The sequence below is a fragment of the Stegostoma tigrinum genome, chromosome 24 (genome assembly GCF_030684315.1).
Source record: "Stegostoma tigrinum isolate sSteTig4 chromosome 24, sSteTig4.hap1, whole genome shotgun sequence".
Classification (NCBI taxonomy): Eukaryota; Metazoa; Chordata; class Chondrichthyes; order Orectolobiformes; family Stegostomatidae; genus Stegostoma; species Stegostoma tigrinum.
In genome coordinates, this window is record NC_081377.1 from 24375676 (window position 1) to 24395423 (window position 19748).

A 19748-nucleotide genomic window follows, 5' to 3' on the forward strand; every position below is an offset into this window, starting at 1 on the left:
GCGGAGTCAGACTCACTGCACTATATTCTTGTCCAACACACTGCTAACATACAAACTGTGGAACTCCTTACCTCCCGCAGACTTTCCTTCTGCCTGCAATCTTTAGGTTTTAGTGATTACCTAATCACTAGCTTTCAATTTACTTCAGCTTCTACCTTTATTAATTGTGCTGTTATTTTTCTTTGTTTTTTTTTCCCACTCTCTTTTAGGTCTGTCAATAAAAAGTATTCTGAGTCCGAAAGGAAGTGGTGGCAATGGAAAGCAGCAGTGGTGAGCTTTTTATAAAAAAGGAAACAGCAGGAGTGAAGAGAAAATGAATAAGAATTGATTGAACATCCTATGATTTACTTGCCTCAGGGAACCATCACGGTATCTACTTGATGACTTTCTGCCAGCTCATGTGAAGAGCAGCATGTTTATTCACTGAGGTAATGAAGGCTCTTCACAATAGGCAGCTAGGTATGATTGATGAATCCCCCATGATACAAATCCTCTCTGTTTGCATTTCGGTACAATAAATCTGAAGATACTAATAGACAATGCCAGTGTAAATAAAGTTAGCTAAGGATATACCTGTAATGAAAAATTCCAAGGAACAGCTTTCTTCTTGTTTTTTTTTCCCTTTGAGCAGAACAAACAGGTTACCAAGGAATATATAAATGAGCTTTTTTTTCAACTAGGATATGGCCTGCAGCCAATAGACGTGCCACAGCCGACTGCCACAACTGGTAAACAGTGCAGATTTATTTATGGAGGTGACAAAGCAGAACTAGACTTGAAAAAATTAAAATAATTTGAACCCGACATGTCGCAGGGCACAGAGCTGCCATAGAACCTAGAGCTCCATTTGACCTAACAACTCTTCCCATGGTCATGCTTCAAATGGGCCTCCTTTTACCTTGCTTCACCTTACCCTAGCAACATATCCTTCTGCTATTTCCTCCCTCATCAGCTTGTCCAGCTTTCCTTTAAATGCATCTTGGCTGTGTGCAGTAGTGGCAAGTTGCATGTTTTCACCACACTGAATAAAATAGCTTTGCCTGAATTCCTTCCTCGATTTATTGCCGATGGTCTTGTGTTTGTTGACTTTTATTTTAATTCTCCCACAACTAGAAACATCCTCTCCAGGTCTCATCTTTTCAAACCCTTGATAATCTTAAAGTCATTATGGAAAACATTGCTCAATATTTGAAAAGGTAGAGATTAAGGCAGTTTTCCTTTCTTCTCCATGGGCCTGGAAGGAGACAGAGAAATGCATTCCTTTTTGTCACATTTCTTTTCATTCTGTCTTCTTTTTCTTCCCTACCTTGTAATTGGAGCAGAAGAGTACTTTCCCCTTATGTTGTAGTTAGAATGCTACCATTACAGTTTGGATTGAAGGGCCTATATCCATGCTGTATTACTTTATTACTCATTGGATCTCTCTCATCACATTTGAGGACATGTCTCGTTGAGATTTAGCCAAGCTATTTGCAAAGCTTAATGTCACATTGATGGCAGATACACAGTCTTGAGTCGAGTTGTATTTTTATGGCACACCTTAGTTTAAGACGCAGTTCTAGAAGCCTACGTGCGATCTCGTCTATTTTTAGTCCTATAGTTAAACCAGACCTGGTAGTAAAATACATTTTCTTTTAACTTGCAATGGAAGAATTTGAAATGTCTCTGGTTTCACTATGGAGCCTTCATATGAAATAAAGTATCAGTTAGATTGGCCAGTTAAATAGTTTTGTTAATCTCATATAAATTTGGAATGTTTGACTACATTGTACACTTAATCCTTTTCAAACAGTTAAATAGAAAAGCAAGCTGGGTCAGTCAACAGCTAATTATTCTTAATCTCATTGTTGTTTATATAAATATGTATTTATGAAAACTATATTTAACATGATTACACCTAATGCTTAATCATTTGTACATTTACATGTGCGGTAGAAAAGTCCAGTCCGGCCAAACCTGGGACACAAAAATAACATATAAATACTTTAGTCTCGATACTGTCACTGACTTCTATTCTCTTTCACCTTGCTGAATGGTCATGTTGTATCTTTGATTGTGGTAATGACTCTCTCGGTGGAAGAAGGCCCTCTGGAACTCAATGGTTTCTGAAGTGACAGTAAAGGGCGAAGAAGGGAAAAATCACATTTTACTAACAATTTCTGTACCCCAACTCTCACCTCCCCCCCAGTTGCTTGCTGTAAAATTATGCATCTACACCCCCCTGTCAGTCATAAGAGTGTTGGAAATGATCAAAACTATGTAATTTAGGAGCCATTTGACAGCACTGGCAATGACACCATCTTTTACTTTGATGATGATTGAGAGTAGACTGATTAGGGCGGTAGAGTCATAGAAGTCAAGCAGCACAGAAACAGACCCTTTGGCTTATCCACGCAGACCAGGTTTCTGAAACTAAACTGGTCATGTTTGCCTGCATCTGGCCCATATCACTCCAAACCTTTCCTATTCATACAGCTGTTCAAATCCTTTTAAAGTATTGTAACTGTACCTTCCATTACCACTTCCTCTGGCAGTTCATTCCACACTCACTCCACCCTCTGTGTGAAAAAGTTGCCCCTCAGTTCCCTTTTAAATATTTCCCCTTTCACCTTAAATGCTCTAGTTTTGAACTCCTTTATCCTGGGGAAAAGACCTATGCAATTTACTTTATCAATGCCTAGCTGGGTTCAATTTTTTCTGCCTTTTTGTAGACGGGACATACTTGAGTAACATCATGTGGATGCCAGTATTGTAGCTGTACTGGAATAACTTGGCCAGGAATGAAGCTAATTCTAGAGCACATGTCTTCAGTAATATTGGTGGCATGGTGTCAGGGCCCATAGCCTTTACCGTGTCCTGGGCCTGAAAGGTCCATGTTTGAAATGAGTTCAGGAAATCACCATTGGTTTTCCTTGTAGGTATTAATCAGATTTGTCAACATGGCTGCTATGCAAAACAACACTGGGATTGCAGTAATGCAGGAGGATCTCTACATCAGTTCAGTGACTGACACAGGCTGCTTGAAATGAAGGATGTCTAATTGCGCAATACTAACATCTTTTACCCAAGAAACAAGTACTATACAAAATGCCAACAACGTCTCTGATGCAATAAAAAGACATTCCTCTATTTTAGATATCGCTCTGGTTTTAATCATCTTCTCAAATAAGGCAACTGTATTTTTTCAAAGTATTCTGTAGCTGAAGAGTTAATGTTGTTTAGCCTTTTCTCCCAAGTTTTTAAGAAACCAAATCTGTTAAACTGAGGGATACAGTTGACTAAGCCATTTAGGGCTGACAGGAGATAGATAATCGATTTGATCTAATTAACTAAATGCTTCTCTTCATTGTGTAACTGACCAGTTACACATTCACAAAAAGTACAGCTGCATGTAAGCAGTGATGTAAAAGCATGTCTTCCATTCACAGTTATGAACATTCAGATAGTGGTCAAAAGATAAGTATTCCAGCTCAACATGATCCCAACTGTAAATAGAATTTGACTTGACGCCTGAAGTCTAGACATTATTTATGTGAGTCAGAACTTTCGTAATGAAGACTTCCCTCGTTGATGAGCTACTCTGGTATTTGTGTTAAAATTAAGCGCAACAATAAAACTGATTCCTCGTGTCTGTGATTTTTTACTTTGTCAACTTGCTAGCACAGAAGCTTGCAGTGAAAATAAAAATGTGCACTGACTGGTGAATGCAAAGCTTAGGTGTACGCAGTATTAAAGAGGAGTGTCAGAGTCAGACAGCAATCTGAATTCAAAAAAGAAATTGATGACTAGATTGCTTTGAATTAAAAGGGAGTGCCAGAGTTAAACATAGTTACGGATGTGAAGGTGAGGGCACGTTGACTCTCAAAAGACATTTCCTTCATGTTAGCAGATTTTGTGTTGACACTGACGATGAAAATAAATGTCAGAAATAAAGAACACTCAGAAATTTTATGTGCCTGATTTTGCCTATTGTCTCCATCCATTGATTAATTTGAATGAGCTAGAGAGGTGGAAAACGCATTAAAATACTGCCATGTCTTCAGCTGGGCAGTGATTTACCTGACTGAATAGCTGGATAGTAATTGCCTGTATTTCAGTTATCAAAGAATCTTCCCCTAAAGAGAAATGGGGGACAATGAAATTGCCAGATCAACCCACATTACTTTGACATAAAAGCAAATTACTGCAGGTACGAGAAAAAAACTCCACAGGTCTGGCAGCATCTGTAGACAGAGTAACTCTTAGCTCTTTAAGTCAAGTGTGACTCTTCTTTGGAAGTGACCTTACTCTGACATAGATACCATGACAAGGAAATGTTAAATTAACATTCAAGGTTTCTTGTCTGCCTGTTGTCTATGAAACAGTAGGTGCACTTACACAATTCTCAGTATGAAACACAGCCCCACTCAGTGTCAGTCATTTAGCCTTCTGTGATTCACTCCTCCGCAGGGGTGGCACAGTGGCTCAGTGGTTAGCACTGCTGCCTCACAGTGCCAGGGACCCATATTCAATTGCACCCTCGGGCGACTGTCTGTGTGCAGTTTGCGCATTCTCCCCATGTCTGCATGGGTTTCCACTGGGTAATCTGGTTTTCTCCTACAGCCCAAAGATGCGCAGGCTAGGTGGATTGGCCATGCTAAATTGCCTGTAGTGTTCAGGAGTGTGTAGGTTATAGGGAGATGGGTTTGGGTGGGATGCTGCAAGGGTCAGTGTGGACTTGCTGGGCCAAAGGGTCTGTTTCCACTCTGTAGGGATTCTGTGTGGCTGTTAGTAAGGCTGCTGCCTCCTTTATGTGATTTTCCTTGATATGAAAACTGTGTGAAATAGATAGTTAGCATTTATGAGCACTATGTGTACCCAATTTGTCTCCATATGAGTGCTGTTTGCCTTGGAAAGGTGGCTTTCAATAAGCACTGTGCCTGCCCTGACAGATTTTCTGGGTATGAAGGCTGCGAGACTAGGTGGGTGGTTTGTTTTCATACAAGTTGTGTGTCCTGGCTCAATCAGCACGATAGTCCTGTGCCAGTTACAGGAAGTACATAGAGTCGGGAAACAAGTCACACAACATAGGACAAACCGTTTTAACACATTTGAATTTTTAAAATGGTTCTTCACAGTGAATGATTATTATCTGATTTGTTAATTCATTAGAGACTGAAGGGCCCTTTCAGATTGCTGAATATCTTTTTTTAAAAATCTGTTAACATTATAGAAATGTTATATTTTAATACAAATTCAAAACAAACTGAGGAGAAATGACACATTCATGCACATTTCTTTTTGTTCGTTTTCCTTCAATGATTTGACAGTTTGAAAATAAAATTGGTCTCCAACCTCGTTATGTGAGCACCAAATGAGAGAACGTTTCAGCAAAACAACTCTCATTGACTGACATCATCTGTTTTGTTGGGAAAAACAAGCTTTACTAGCATGACTGTAGAGGTTTTTGCCTGCAGGCACGTCTTTCAACTTTACCAGTACGAGTTGATTTTATATTAAGAATCTGAGTTAGTGCTTGCATAATTTGATCAGTCCTGCTTTTTGTACTCTTGCTCAATTTTGCACTGGTTTGCATTATAAAAGTGTGTAAAACATGAAAAAAAACAAAGAATATTTTAATCAGCCTTTCACCTTGGCCAACTGAAGTTTGATTTCAAGTTCCACTCCAGGATTAAGAACATAATCCTGGCCAACACTTCAGTGCAGTATGGAGGCAGTAGTGAATTGTTGGAGATGAGACGCTAAGTCCCTATTTTCACGGCTTGAATGTATGTGTTAGGTCTCATGGTACTATCTGAAGAGCACAGAGTTAATTTGGCTTTCAACCAACAGTCAGCCTTCTACCGACATCATTGTTTACAGGACTTGCTGAATACAAATTGGCTCCTATTTGTCTACACAACAGTTCATACTCAAAAGTCATTGGTCACAAAACACTTAAAGAAAATGATGAGGTACTACATAAAAACAACTCTTTTTTTCAAATCAGAACTAGGTGACACTTCAATAGTAACATGTGCTTAAGAGAAATATCAATGTCCAATACTGAGAATCTGCAGTATGGTTACAGCACATGATATGACTAATGTTCTCACTGTAAGGCAGTATTAAATACGTATATATAGTAATCCTTTCGCTGCAGTAATTATCGTTAAAAAAATGGATGCATGCTGGACATGGTTAAGACCAAAAAACCTAGAAATTATTGTAATTGATCTCAGTGCATGTGCATTTTTTCTCCTAATTCTTGGCTCTGTATCATGTAAGAACACAATGTGAAAGAGCATGTGAAGAATATATAGTCTTCAAGCTTCACCATTTAATATAATCATGGCTGATCTTGAGCTACACACCTTCACTTTTCCACCCAGTCACCATATCTTCTAATTCCCCGAAAGGCAAAAAATTCCCAGCCTTAAATACATGACCCTCTTGAGTATAAAAATCCATAGATTCACAACCCTTTGATTGGAGTAATTTCTCCCCAGTTGAATCTTAATTAATGACACCCCTTCATGAGACTGTGCTCTCATGCTTTAGATTTTCCAGCCAGCAAAGTCAGTCTTTTCAGATTTGTATTTGTTGGGGATTTTGGGTAAAATGACAATTAAAAACTGCCCAATACTTATTTTAAACAAATGCGCAATGGAGTGGGTGCCAAAGGGTTTTCTGGGTTGCTCCTTTCAAAACTGTTTTGCTGAGAATCATTAGAAATTGGAAGAAGACTTGTTACTGCGTGTTGCTCCAAGGCGCTTGAAGCAGGGTGGGTGACAATGGACTAAATCTAATAGGGGTCTCACCTCATTGCAGTGTAGATACACCAGAGGCTTTGTGACCAGCTGAAGCATTTGATGCATTCACACTATAACTGTAACACTGTAATCAAACAGTTTAGCTTTCGCACCCATGCTACAGCTTATAATAGAAACGTAGAAAAAGTCTGAGGGAGAGACAATACAGTGTGAAGCTGGAGGAACACAGCAGGCAAGTCAGCAACAGAGGAGCAGGAAAGGTGACATTTCAGGGCAGGACCCTTCTTCAGAAATCCAAGAATCTGAGAGAGAATCTCTTAGAGTCACTGAAAACTTTGCTTCCTGGTCTACATTCCAAAAACTTTCTGATTCACTTAGACACTTAGCCTGCAGAAGGTGAATATTTAAAATATACAAGAATGTTGCCAGGGTTGGAGTGTTTGAGCTATTGGGAGAGGCTATATAGACTGGGGCTATATTCTCCGAAGTGTCAGAGGCTGAAGGGTGATTTTGTAGACATTTATAAAATGATGATGGTCATAGATAAGGTGAATAAACAAAGTCTTTTCCCTGGGAGGGGGAGTCCAATGCTGGGGGGCATAGGTTCAAGGTAGAGGGGAAAGATTTAAAAGGGATCTGAGGGGCAACTTTTTCACGCAGAGGGTGGTGCTATGCGGAATGAACTGCCAGAGGAAATGGTAAAGGCTGGTACAATTAGAGCATTTAAAAGGCATCTGGATGGGTATACGAATAGTAAGGGTCTGGAAGGATATAGGCCAAATGCTGGCAAATGAGATTAGATTAATTTGGGATATCTGGTCAGCATGGGCTAGTTGGGCCGATGGGTCTGTTTCCATGCTGTACATCTCTATGACCCAATGGCTCTATTAGCCAAAGCTTTGGTACTGCCACGTGGTAAGTATCGGTAAAATTGTCAAAGGACAATGCAGTCTAAAACTAATCTTTTTTTCAGCATATGGCAGAAACAAAAATTCTATAGCAAAAACTGTGGAACAGATCTCCAGAGAAATAATTGATATAATTTGACCTCAAGTCATCAAGAACAGTAGCAAACCATATCAGAAAATTAAATACTTTGCACACAAAGTGAAACACTATCATATGAAAAGTATGGCATAGTAGTGCAAATAAGATATAGTTTGTCATTAATTGAGCCACTATTTTAGTTAAACTAGTGATGTTCGTGCATGCTTGCTCATTATTTGTTTTGTTAATTTTCCCAGAACCTTTGAATTAAGTGTTGCATACTATAGCCAGTAAAAACTGTTATTGCCCACAGCTGCAAACATCTGAAGCTGATGTCATTAAAGTAAAGGTGGAGCTTGCTCGGTCAACTGAAAAGCCTCAAAGCCTCTATCTTGCTTCTAGCTTTGCCTCCATACATGATCAAATAGCATCTTAGTTCTTTGAACTTTGGGTAAGGATGGTGGAAAGAAATTAGATCAGACGGGACAGGTTCCTCAGCTTGACTTTTTTTCAAAGTTTAAAACAAGCAGGTACAGGATTGGATAAATAAGATAGCTGCAACAAAACATGGTGGTGCATCTAATGCTATAATTATAGATTTCCTTTGGCACTGCATGTAGATAGGGGAATCTTGGATCAGGATTGTGGCTGTGACGTTTAACATGGTCTGCTCCACATAAGGTCACTGTTCAAATAAGGTGTCTAAATAGACAAAGCCAGCTAGATGGAGCTGTTGGTAAATTCCCGGAATCAATCAGAGGGTAATTGTCAGATCTTGTAAATGTCAGGCTGCAGGTTTGACAAGATCAACATAAAACAAGTTACCTTTCTTTCTTTACCTAAGGTCAGTTTACATCTGCAACAAAACTTGACACCTGGACTGTGATGGATCCGCATCAGCCAAAACTCATAAAAGGAGAGATTATGAAACCCTATGGGCCAGTTTTTAGTAATAGAGAGTACAGACTCAGTTTCTCTAATGTTCGTCCAAAGAAAAGCATGATCTAGGATATGTGGTCAGCATAGACAAGTTGGACCGAAGGGCCTGTTTCTGTGCTGTATGACTTTATGACTCTGTCTTCCACCAAACCACAAGGTCAAGGGGATGGTAGAAGGGAAACATTCCATTATCTATTTGCTTAAATTTCATCCACAATTACATAATTTCTCTCATTTACTTCTTCCACTTTGTATTGAGTTGATTGGGGAATGCAAATTTTAAAAATCTGGATTAGGCAATGAAATAGGATCAATAATCACAGTTTTCTGAGATTAAATTGTCCATTGATACACTTACCAAAATCTCACTAGGAGATCTTGTTTCATTGGTACAATTTTTCAGCTTAAGTTTACCACTCATCTGTCAATCAAGTGTGTATTTATTGCAAAATTATAGGCTACACAGTACACAGGCACAGGTGACAGGTCTCTCACATTTGCCTCTACAAAGATAAAGCAGTCGGAACTGAGATTGCCTGGTTTAGTGCAAGTGATAAATTAAGATACTTCTGTTTAATTTATTAGAAAAATCTATTATCCCAAAAAAGCAAACCTAAACAACTCATCTTGAAACAAGCTCCTGTTCAAAAAAACAAATTCTCACCCACTGATGATCAAAGTGATCAGTTAATGAGTCTTTCCCTGACATTTTCATTCTCTGTGGCTTAAAGAATTTTGGTGTTTACTTGTAGATTCTCTGCAAAGTCTCGGCTAAGTTCATTGCCAGATCAGATACCGCCTTTTGAATGAAATGCCTATGCAATGATCTTTGGCAATACTAAAATATATGTTAAGATGAAAAATAATTCTGTGACATTTGAAACAAAGTGAGACACAAATGTGCTGGCCCTTTAATGATAAGGTAATCTACATGTCCACAATTTACAGGAATGATTTTTCCCTCCCTAAATGTGACTGGATTCCTTACAACAATCTGTTGTTACCAGCTAATGGGAAGCAACTGCCTAAAAGGTATGCAGCAGTTTTAATTACAGTGTTTCAAAGTTGTAAGTCCATTTCTTGCAATTATTATTTGGTAGATACACACCTAGAGTGTTCAGCTGTTACAGTTTAGGCAATTCTGCGTTTATTTTAGGCTGGCCTTTTTTAAAACTCTAAAAATCAAATGTCGATAGCTGTCAAGTGCAAAGCACTGCTGGCAAGTCTCACATTATAATGTGGGCTGCGCTTCTCACTCTGTCCGTTAGAAAAAAAAAGCTGTAATTCATTTGTTTACATCGTGCACAGTGGTGTTGTATTCCTCTGACTGTTCTTACTGATGGCAGAAGGGCATGACTTGTAAGGAAGTGAATCTTACAAGAAATTGTTTCATTTATATAGCACCTTACCACATCTATTAAATATCTGAGATCACAACTATAAAGTCTGCTCACCTACCTTACATAGACAGTGTGACAATCTCCATATTCATAGCAAGACACCACAAACAGTAACTAAATATGGAAAACCAAGTAAACAAATTTTAGTTCTGTTGTTTTGAAGGGAAATACTATTCCAGTCAATAGGAAAAACTCCTGATATTCAAATAGACTCAATGTGAAATTCTAGGATCTAACTAATTTGGACCACATATTTCATTCAGGCTTCACATCAACTTGAAACTGTTTGTCGTTTTCCAAAAAGCCCACATAGTTTCAGATGCCTTTGAGGAGGTGTCATATCACCTTGCTTATGCAATCAGGAGTTGGACTGGGACTGGATTCTTTCATGTAGCTGCCAATTTCACATCAATATTCGCCTTGAGCTGTTTTGCATTATGTTGAGAGTGGCTGTACAATTGCAGCTGATGGTTAATTTGATTAGTGCTTTTGAAATGTTTTTCTGTTTTCATAATGGTTAAGTTGGAATTCTAATTGTATAACTGATGCTTCAGTTGGGTTTCCATTTGCATTGATGACAGCAGTTGCGTTTCTGTTTCTGCAGTTCAGTTAATTTTGTGTTAATTTTCCTAACAGTTGGAATGCCTCTCCAACTTCAAGTACACTCACAAATGGTTGGGGGTACAGGAATGTATGTATTTTCTCTAGGGTCAATATATCTGCACCTTAAAAGTATGTATCTATGTGCTGCCTTCCTTAGTCTCACACCACTGATTACTTGTTGAATTGTCAAATTGATGGAATACAAATTTTGTGACATCTTTTCAAGTTAAAGGTAAAATTCAAATTTTCTCCAAATTCTCACCCCGATTGCCAAATAATTCACTGTGCTTCTCATTAGTGAACTACATTCCAAAAACTCAAAAAAAGCAGCTCACAATATCGAGCATTATGTACAAAAATATTCAACAAATTGAACAGTCAGTGATTATTTATCTTTTAAATGTCAAATAATATTGAAAAATCAATATAAAATCCAGATGTATGCAACATAAGAACTTAGTTTACAAAAATCTTAGGAACGTGTGTTACAAATGAGTATGCAGCACACACCAAAAATTATGGATGTAAATAAATGGCTCTGTGTCACTCAGCTCTTCCATGGAAACAATAAGCAAATTTATGTTTAAAGAAACTGTCAGAGAGGTTTGGTGTCAATGTGGGTTTGATGCCACTGCCTTAGTGTTTTATTGCTTTCAACAAAGTCTTTCATCAGGTGATTTTTATTTAAGGGGGCAGAAAATTTCCACATATATTACACTCTCCATGCATGTAGAGTTGTGTATTAAACCTGAGTACACTTATGCAAATCATAGATAAACATATTCGGCAGATATGCGTATTCATTTTGAACTTGCTTCTTCCATAGGCTGCAAGAACAGGAATGGGTCACTCAGCTCCTTGAGTCTGTCTGGCATCCAGTTAGATCATAACCAATTTGTTTCTCAGCTCTGTTTATCCGCCTTAGTTTTATAACCCTTATTATCGTTGTCTAACAAATGTCAGTTTTGGGATTTTCAATTCATCCCCAACGTCAAAAGCTTTTTGGGAGATACAGTTCAGAATTTCCAGAACATTTAAGTGAAGAATTACTTTATGATATCACACCTAAGCAACCTTGCTCAAAGTATAATGTATTCTTCTTTGTTCTCAACTCTCTAACTAAAGGACACAGTTTCTTTCTATCAATCCTATCTAGTCCTTGAATGATCTTAAACATTTCCAATAGATTGCCTTTTAATCTTCTACTTTTAAGGGCCTGTGATGATCTAACCACTATTCAGCCACACCAGTTTGGCTATAACCAATCCATATTGTCACCAACCCAGCTGCTTACATAGTGCAGTCATATCATGAAGCACTCAAAGAGTTCATTTCCATTTTAATATATTTTATGTTTTAATTTTTGGTTCGCAATGAATTTCATCAATGTTACAACAGTGCGAGGCCACCAAGAAATGTTCAGTAACTGGGTTCTGGTCTATGAGAATGCAGAGCCTTATTCAGAGTGCAACCACTAATACTGTCTTTTGCAAACCATCTGAAAATAATATGTCGGTATCAGAAAACAGGAGTTCACACAAGTGGACAATGCTCTCCTTTATCTCATTACCAGCAATATGCAGCATGACCTTTGGCAAGAAAAGGTATTACAGTACTTAATGGGTTAAAAACTTTCTACCACAATTTTGTACTCAGTGTTTAAAAAAATACCAGCAGGCGCGGTTTCTTAACGGAAAAGCATAGATGATAATCATCTCCTCAAAGCGATACACTGCATTCAGAGTAACATTTCTTATATCTGTGTGTTACATGCTTAACCCTTTTAGTATGAGGTGTGATTAGCAACTTTCAAAAATACTCTCACGCTTTGCTCTGTCACACAATGAATTGATCAGTATTCTACTTTTAACGTGCAGTTTCAGGGATTGATAACACTGAAGTTTTTTTTAAAAATCAAAAGCAAAACAAGCATAAATAAAAGTGAACTTGTTATTTGATATTCTGCAGCTGCACAAGTGTGGTCTTCAACTGCTTTCAGCATTTCCACTTGACTCAGTGAACAAGTTTGTACAGTTGTACATCACAATAGACCTTTTAATTTTATTTGGTACCTTGCAGAATAAGGGTTGATCTTTGCAAGTCCCATCAAAAGGTGAATATGATGAATGATCGATATTGCAGTGAAAGCATCATTTTGCTCAGGCAATAATCAAAAAGGACCTGTATTGTTGCACAGAGGTAGTGTCCCTACCTCTGCTCCGGAAGGTGTGTATTCAAGCCACATGCCCCAGAGCTGAATTGTATAATGTCTGAGCAAGTTGGTGCAAAAGAAATAACCACTAATAAACCCAAGTTGGTCATTATTGACCCAACATTGCGCCACTAAACTTTGGCTCTTGTTTCAAGAAATTTATTATCTTTGCATTGGCATTTCACCGTTCTCAGCACCAATAACACTACTTTGTGGGATTCTAGATAATGTTTTAAACTTGTTGACTTATACTCATTACGAACTCCCTCAGTGGTATAATATCAAGTAACTAAATCCCAGTAAACCTGGATAGACATGCTGGCTGACTATTCACTCTGGTTTGGTAATGGGGAATAATTAAATACATTATTTGTTTTGGATGGTTTCCTAAAAGACTGGTGTAGTTCACCACATGCACTAAATTGATTATAATTTTGCTGTAGAAGCAGCATGATAATCTCACTGCAAATCTTTTCTGTTAGAACACATTTTGGAAACAGCACAATTTCAAAATTATATCATGTAAGGACAACTAGTTATGGACAATAAATGCTGGCCCAGCCAATAACACCCACCTCCCATAAGTGACTGAAAAAAATGACCCAAGACTATCTATAACATGGTTGTGATAGCATAGTCAGTTCTGAAATAGAAAACTTGGGATGTAGCACCACAATGGCTAAACTTAAAACTTTTATCAAATTCCATTCAGTCTTTGTGCAAATTTTCAAATTATCCTTTCTCACTTTAGAATTTTGCGTGCTGCTGTGAATCTCTTTATTTTTATTTATCCTGACATTTCACTCATAGAATCCCTACAGTGTGGAAACAGGCCCTTCACCCTGACACTTGAAGATTCCTACCCAGGCCCATTCCCTCTATAACCCACCTAAGCTACACATGCCTAAACACTACAGGCTAACCTGCACATGTTTGGACCACAGGAGGAAGCCAGAGGAAATCCACACAGACACAGGAAGAATGTGCAAACTCCACACAGACAGTTGCCCAAGGCTGGAATTGAACCCAGGTCCCTAGAGCTGTGAGGCAGCAGTGCTAACCACTGAGCCACCATGCCATTGCTTGTTACAATTGTGAAATGGATAATAAACTATACTAACCAAGAAGTGACCTACAGATCTGTTCAAAGGCATGGCAGTACTGCAGGTTCATGAGTTTTGTAGATATTGCAATGGTGCAAGTGGGTGGTACAGTTTTATCTAACTTGTTATTGTCCGGCATGTTTGCAAAGTGTTGATGTTTTGCAGTCAGCACACAAATTCAGCCCAAAATCAGTGCACATTATTTGCTTGCTTGCTCATTTTAATTTACGCAGAGTATAAAGGCAATGTGCATGGAGAATCATTGCTATGAACATGTACTTAACATCCCTTATTTAGAAACTAACTCACATTATAATGTGTGGTTCACACCTATTTAAAACAAGATTGGTGGGCTATAGAAGGAAAAGAGTTGTTATCAACAATAGTTTAATTTCCTTTAATGGTCTTTTAAAATGTTTACTTCTTTTTATGAGATGTTTATTTGCAACAAATTCTGACATAAAATACTTGGAGAATGAAACAAATGCCTTTGCAGATGAAATTAAAGAAACTGCACTGATCTTCTAACTGCTTATGAAAGCAATAAATTTTTAGCCAAGAAATGCTATGTTTGAATCAGAAAGTTCTGGAAATGAGATGGTAGAAGCACTCTTTTAGTGTGTTGACTAGTGACCACTGAGTACCTGAGCCAGTTAAATGACGTACACCATCCTGATCCACAAATCCTGTTGCTTTGTGGTCAGTGCATCAGTCTGAAATTCAGCTCCTTGCATTATCATTGGGGGCTCCACTGGATTGGAAGAGCGCTTGTGTGGAGGTCAGGTCAGGACAGAAGCTGGTCAAACTGCAAGTAGCTGAACCCTCACTTCCAGGATGAAGATATTAATAATACTTTACCAGATGAAAATTAAGCATATAGACAATACACTGGCGACAGATGGTAAGTGAGGAGAAATTGAAAAGGAAAAGTATTGAGCCAAATTTAATCATTCATGGGGTAACCTCAGCACAACAGAGTGAGTACTCTCATCAGGGCACACACACTGTTTACAGTATGAAATGATAACAAAATCATACATTTATTTAGTGCAATAGGTTTAAAATCATAATGACTTGGAAAGTTTAAATCTTAATGGTAGGTGGTGGTGCAGTGGTAATGTCACTAAACTAGTAATCCAGAACCCCAGGTTAGTGTTCTAGTGAAATGGGCTTGAATCACAGCAGTTGATGGAATTTGGATCCAATATAAATTTAGAATACAAAAATCTCAGCTAACAGTGACGATGAAACCATTGATGATTGTTGTAGATGCATATCTGTTTCCTTAATCTCTATTACAGAAGGAAATCCACCATCCTTATCCTGGTCTGGCCTACATACGACTCCACAGCCAAGCAATGTGGTTTATTGTCAACTGTCTTGTGGGCAATTAGGGAAGTGTAATAAATGAGACAGCAAAGCCCACATCTTGTGAACAAATGTATCTTAAAGAAAAATGAATTTGTGCGATTTCAAAAGTCTAGTTTTTAAAATCGTAGTTCTAACAGGATTGTATTTTAGCATTGATTTGAACTACAATTATCCATTCATTTTATTGACATTACAATAGCATAAATCTATGTAAATTGTGCATGCTGTCTCTCTTGGTCATCTTACTGCGTTGGAGTCTGAAAGTGGGGTTGTCATTCATGCGTTTTGTTTTAGCATTGAGCTGGCAAAGTGAGTTAAGCAACCACCTTATACCTCAAAGCTGCAGGACTGCAGATCCTATAGATTTGCTCTCGTCTTACAACATACAGGTACTTATAATGTGAGGTAGATGTAACTGAATCATAACTTCTGACTTTACTTCACCTTGCCTCTCTTACGTATTTCTCATCTGGTGGAGATATAAGCTACAGATCTTGCACTTTCTCCTGATATTTGGCAATTAAAAGTGAAGCAGAACAGTAAAGTTTTATATTGGAAAACTTCAGATTATAAAATCTATAATAAATATGCTCTTCAACTTTGACAAAGAGGTAAAATATTGGCAATGAAACCAAGTCTAGGCCCGAAACGTCAACCCTCCTGCTCCTCTGATGCTGCTTGGCCTGCTGTGTTCATCCAGCTCTACACCTTGTTATCTCTTATAATAGAAAGGCAACCTTTGACTTGTTCCTCGATGTAGCAGGAGCCAAACTCATCTTCATATTTCCTCACTGCAGCAGTACATCTGTTTAAAGTTATCCTTAGCCATATAGGCAATGTTTAATTTATTTCTTTACGCTTTGCATCAGCAGTCATTCAAACCTAATGATGTGTTTTCAAAGAGCTAATTGATGTCCTCAGATCATTAAGCCTGCACTGAATCTTTCTTATCCTCACATTGGAAATCAAGTATGAGTATTTTCTAATCAAATGATCAGAGATGACATGACACACCTCTGGAGAAGGTGAGACTTAACTTGGGCTCCTAGCTCAGAGGTACCTTTATGCCATAAGAACCTCCTAAGACATCAAATATATAGCTTTTTATTTAACCCATTTTTTGGGTCCAGGGATGTTATTATACATCTTTGAAGCAGGTAGGACTTGAACCTGGGCCTCACAGTCCAAGGATAGGGAAATTACCAGTGTGCCACAAGAAGGCTCCTTGAGGTGCCAAAAATATATCAAGTAGTCCGATAGCTTTTTGCTGGCACTTTCTTTCTTAATATGCTCATTCATGGGATCCTTGTGTTAAACAATATATATTAGATGCAGAGTTGATCTTAAGTTGCGAACAAACAACTGAGACTTAGTTACAAAGTTGTTTATTTAATATTATATGTGGTCATTTTACTTTTTAATAACTCAACTAGTCATTCTGTATATCACAAACATTCCACAATGGAACAGGGAATACTTAAACTTTCCTAAGAGATTAAATATTATTTTTGATACTTATTTGGATGAAATCAAGTCTCCTCCATCAAATTATCATATCACTGCCAACAGTGAGTACACCCAATGTGCCCATCATAGCTGTTAATAAATGAACTAGAAACAGGACTGTGCAACACTGCTCCTCAAGTCTGCTCTGTTATACAATAAGATCGTGGTTGATCTGATTACTCCGTATTCCCATGAACCCCTTCTCTAAATTTTCACCCACTTGCTTATCAAGAATTAATCCTCAACTTCTTGAAAGTTCTGCTTCTGCTTCAACCACCTTTTAAGGAAGACCTTTCCAAAAACTCATAATGCTCTGAGAAAAAAAGTCTCCCTATCTATATCTTAAATCAGCAAACACTTACTTTGCAACAGTGACTCCGAGTTCTACATTTTCCAACAAGAGGGAATATTCTTTCTACATTCATCCTGTCAAGACTCCTTGGGGTCTAATATTTCAATCAAGTCACCTTTTAACTTTTCCAAACTTCAATGGATACAAATCCAGCCTAAGCAAACTTTGCAACTAAAATAATGTGCCCACTGCAGATATTTATCTAGTAAACATTCTCTGAACAACATCCTTTGCCTTTATGTCATTCCTTAAATGAGAAAGCCAATATTATGCACAAATACTAAATGCAGTTTTACCAAAGTTCTGTGGAACTGAAACAACTCCCCTTGCAATGAAAAATAACATTCTATTAACTTTCCTAGTAGATTGTTATACCTGCATACTAACGTTTTGTGACACAGGCACTAGTTTACCCACATTCCTCTGCATCTTGCAGCCCTGCAACCGCTCACCATTTAGATAATGTGCATCTTTTTAATTCTTCCTGCAAAACTGTAAAACATCATATTTTCCCTCATTACACTTCATGTGCAGATCTGCACCTATTTATTTAATCAATCTACATTCCTGATGTCATCTTCGCAATGTACTAACCTACTTATCTTTTTATCATCAGTAAACTCGACAACCATATCTTCCATCCCTTCATCCAAGTTATCGCTATAAATTGGAAATAGTTGAGCTTCTTTATGGATGCCCATGTTGCATCAATTGTTGCATTTTGCCAAGCAGAAAATGGCCCATTTATTCCACTGTTTCCATTATTCCAGCCAATCTTCTATCTATGCATTATGTTCTCATTACACCAGGAGATTTCATTTTGCACAACAGCCTTTGATGTGGCATCTTACCAATCTTCTCCTGTAATTCTAGAAATTTTACATCCTCCAGTTTCCCTTTAACTACATCACATGCTAATTCCTCAAAGAATGACAATGAATTGATTAAACATAATTTCCCTTTCACAAAACCATGTTGACTCTGCCTGATTACCTTCAGTTTTTAAATGTGTCCTGCTGTGACTTCTTTAATATTATTTTGTAATGTCTTCATTACAACTGATGTTAAACTAACTGGTTGGTAATTTCTAGCTTTCTGTGTCCCTGCCTTTTTTGAAGATGGAGTTACATTTGTTATTTTCCAATCTAATGGAACCTTCCCTGAATCTGGGGAAATTTGGAAAATGAAAACCAATTTAACAACTTTTTCGCATGCCACTTATTTTGAGGATTCTGAGATGAAGTTCATCAGGCCTCAGGATGGGTCAGTCTACAGCTTCAACAATTTGCTCTTTACCACTTTTCTAGTGACTGCCATTTTCTTGAGTTCCTCTCTTCCTTTCACTTCCTGACTGACAGTATTTTCTTCGGTGTTACTTGTATCCTTTATAGTATCCTCTATAGAACTTGGAATTAATAGAGTTTCATATCTATGACTACTTGCTGGAGGTCTATTTTGTTCACACGTTTCAGAAATTTTACATGGCATTGGCACTGTCAGAAAAAAATCTGCTTCTGAACATTTTCTTTGCTAGTAAGGAGATATACTCTTCTTAACCTGGTTTCTTATCTCTATTTAAATACTTGAATAGTCTCATATTTTAAAAGAATTGTACTCTCAGTTTGGCCACTAATGACATTGATCCTTCCTCTTTGTTGGCAGTTCTCAGACTTTGACTGATAAGAACTACCAATGAAGTGCAGGAACAAAAACAGAAGTTGCTGGAAAAGCTCAGTAACTGTGAACAGAAATCAGAGTTAACGTTTCGGGTCTGGTGACCCTTCCACCGACTTCTCTTCACAAATGCTGCTAGACCTGTTGAGCTTTACTAGCAGCTTCTGTTTTTGTTTCTGATTTACAGCATTCGCAGTTCTTTTGGTTTTCAATGAAGTTCAGGGTTTAGCCCAGTTGGCAATTAAACTGTTTGGTTCCTTAGTTCAGTCTGTGGTCCAGAGGATACAACATTCCTGAGGCCCTGCATATCTGAAACAATATTTTTTTAAAAATTCAATGTCAGTTCCAAACCTCTGACTGAAAAACACAAAGCTTTGAACATCCTAACATAACTGGTAAGCATTGTGGAGACCTTAGGAGCGTAGCCTGCAGGGGTACAAACTGGCTGAGCCCAACAATATTCTCTATTTTGTCCAGTTACATTTATTTCTTGATAATAATGGAAAAACAACAAATTATTCAGCTAACGATGTTGAATATTTATGATGTATATACTAACGTTAAGGAGCAAATCAATCAATCAATGCCATAGCTGTTCTACATACAACCATAGCTTAACATCAGTCTCTCTCACTGATTCCATTACCGAGTTTACACATTGGATAACATGTCATCTAACTCACTGATTTTCCAGATATGATTATTATTCCTAACATTTTGTGTTCAAAGTTTTAGATCCCCAATTAGCTTAAAAATACTATACAATGCTGAACGAATCAGTTGCCTTTTTAACACCGAATCTGCTCATTTGTGAATTAAACACCATAATTAATTAAAGCTGATTATAGC

At 37.8% G+C, this 19748-nt stretch overlaps 1 protein-coding gene across 1 annotated transcript in view; it reads right to left on the reverse strand.

The window, feature by feature from the left end:
• runx3 (RUNX family transcription factor 3) overlaps positions 1-19748 on the reverse strand; it is a 168499-nt gene that overhangs the window by 31470 nt on the left and 117281 nt on the right. The gene's annotated exons all lie outside the window — the stretch shown is intronic.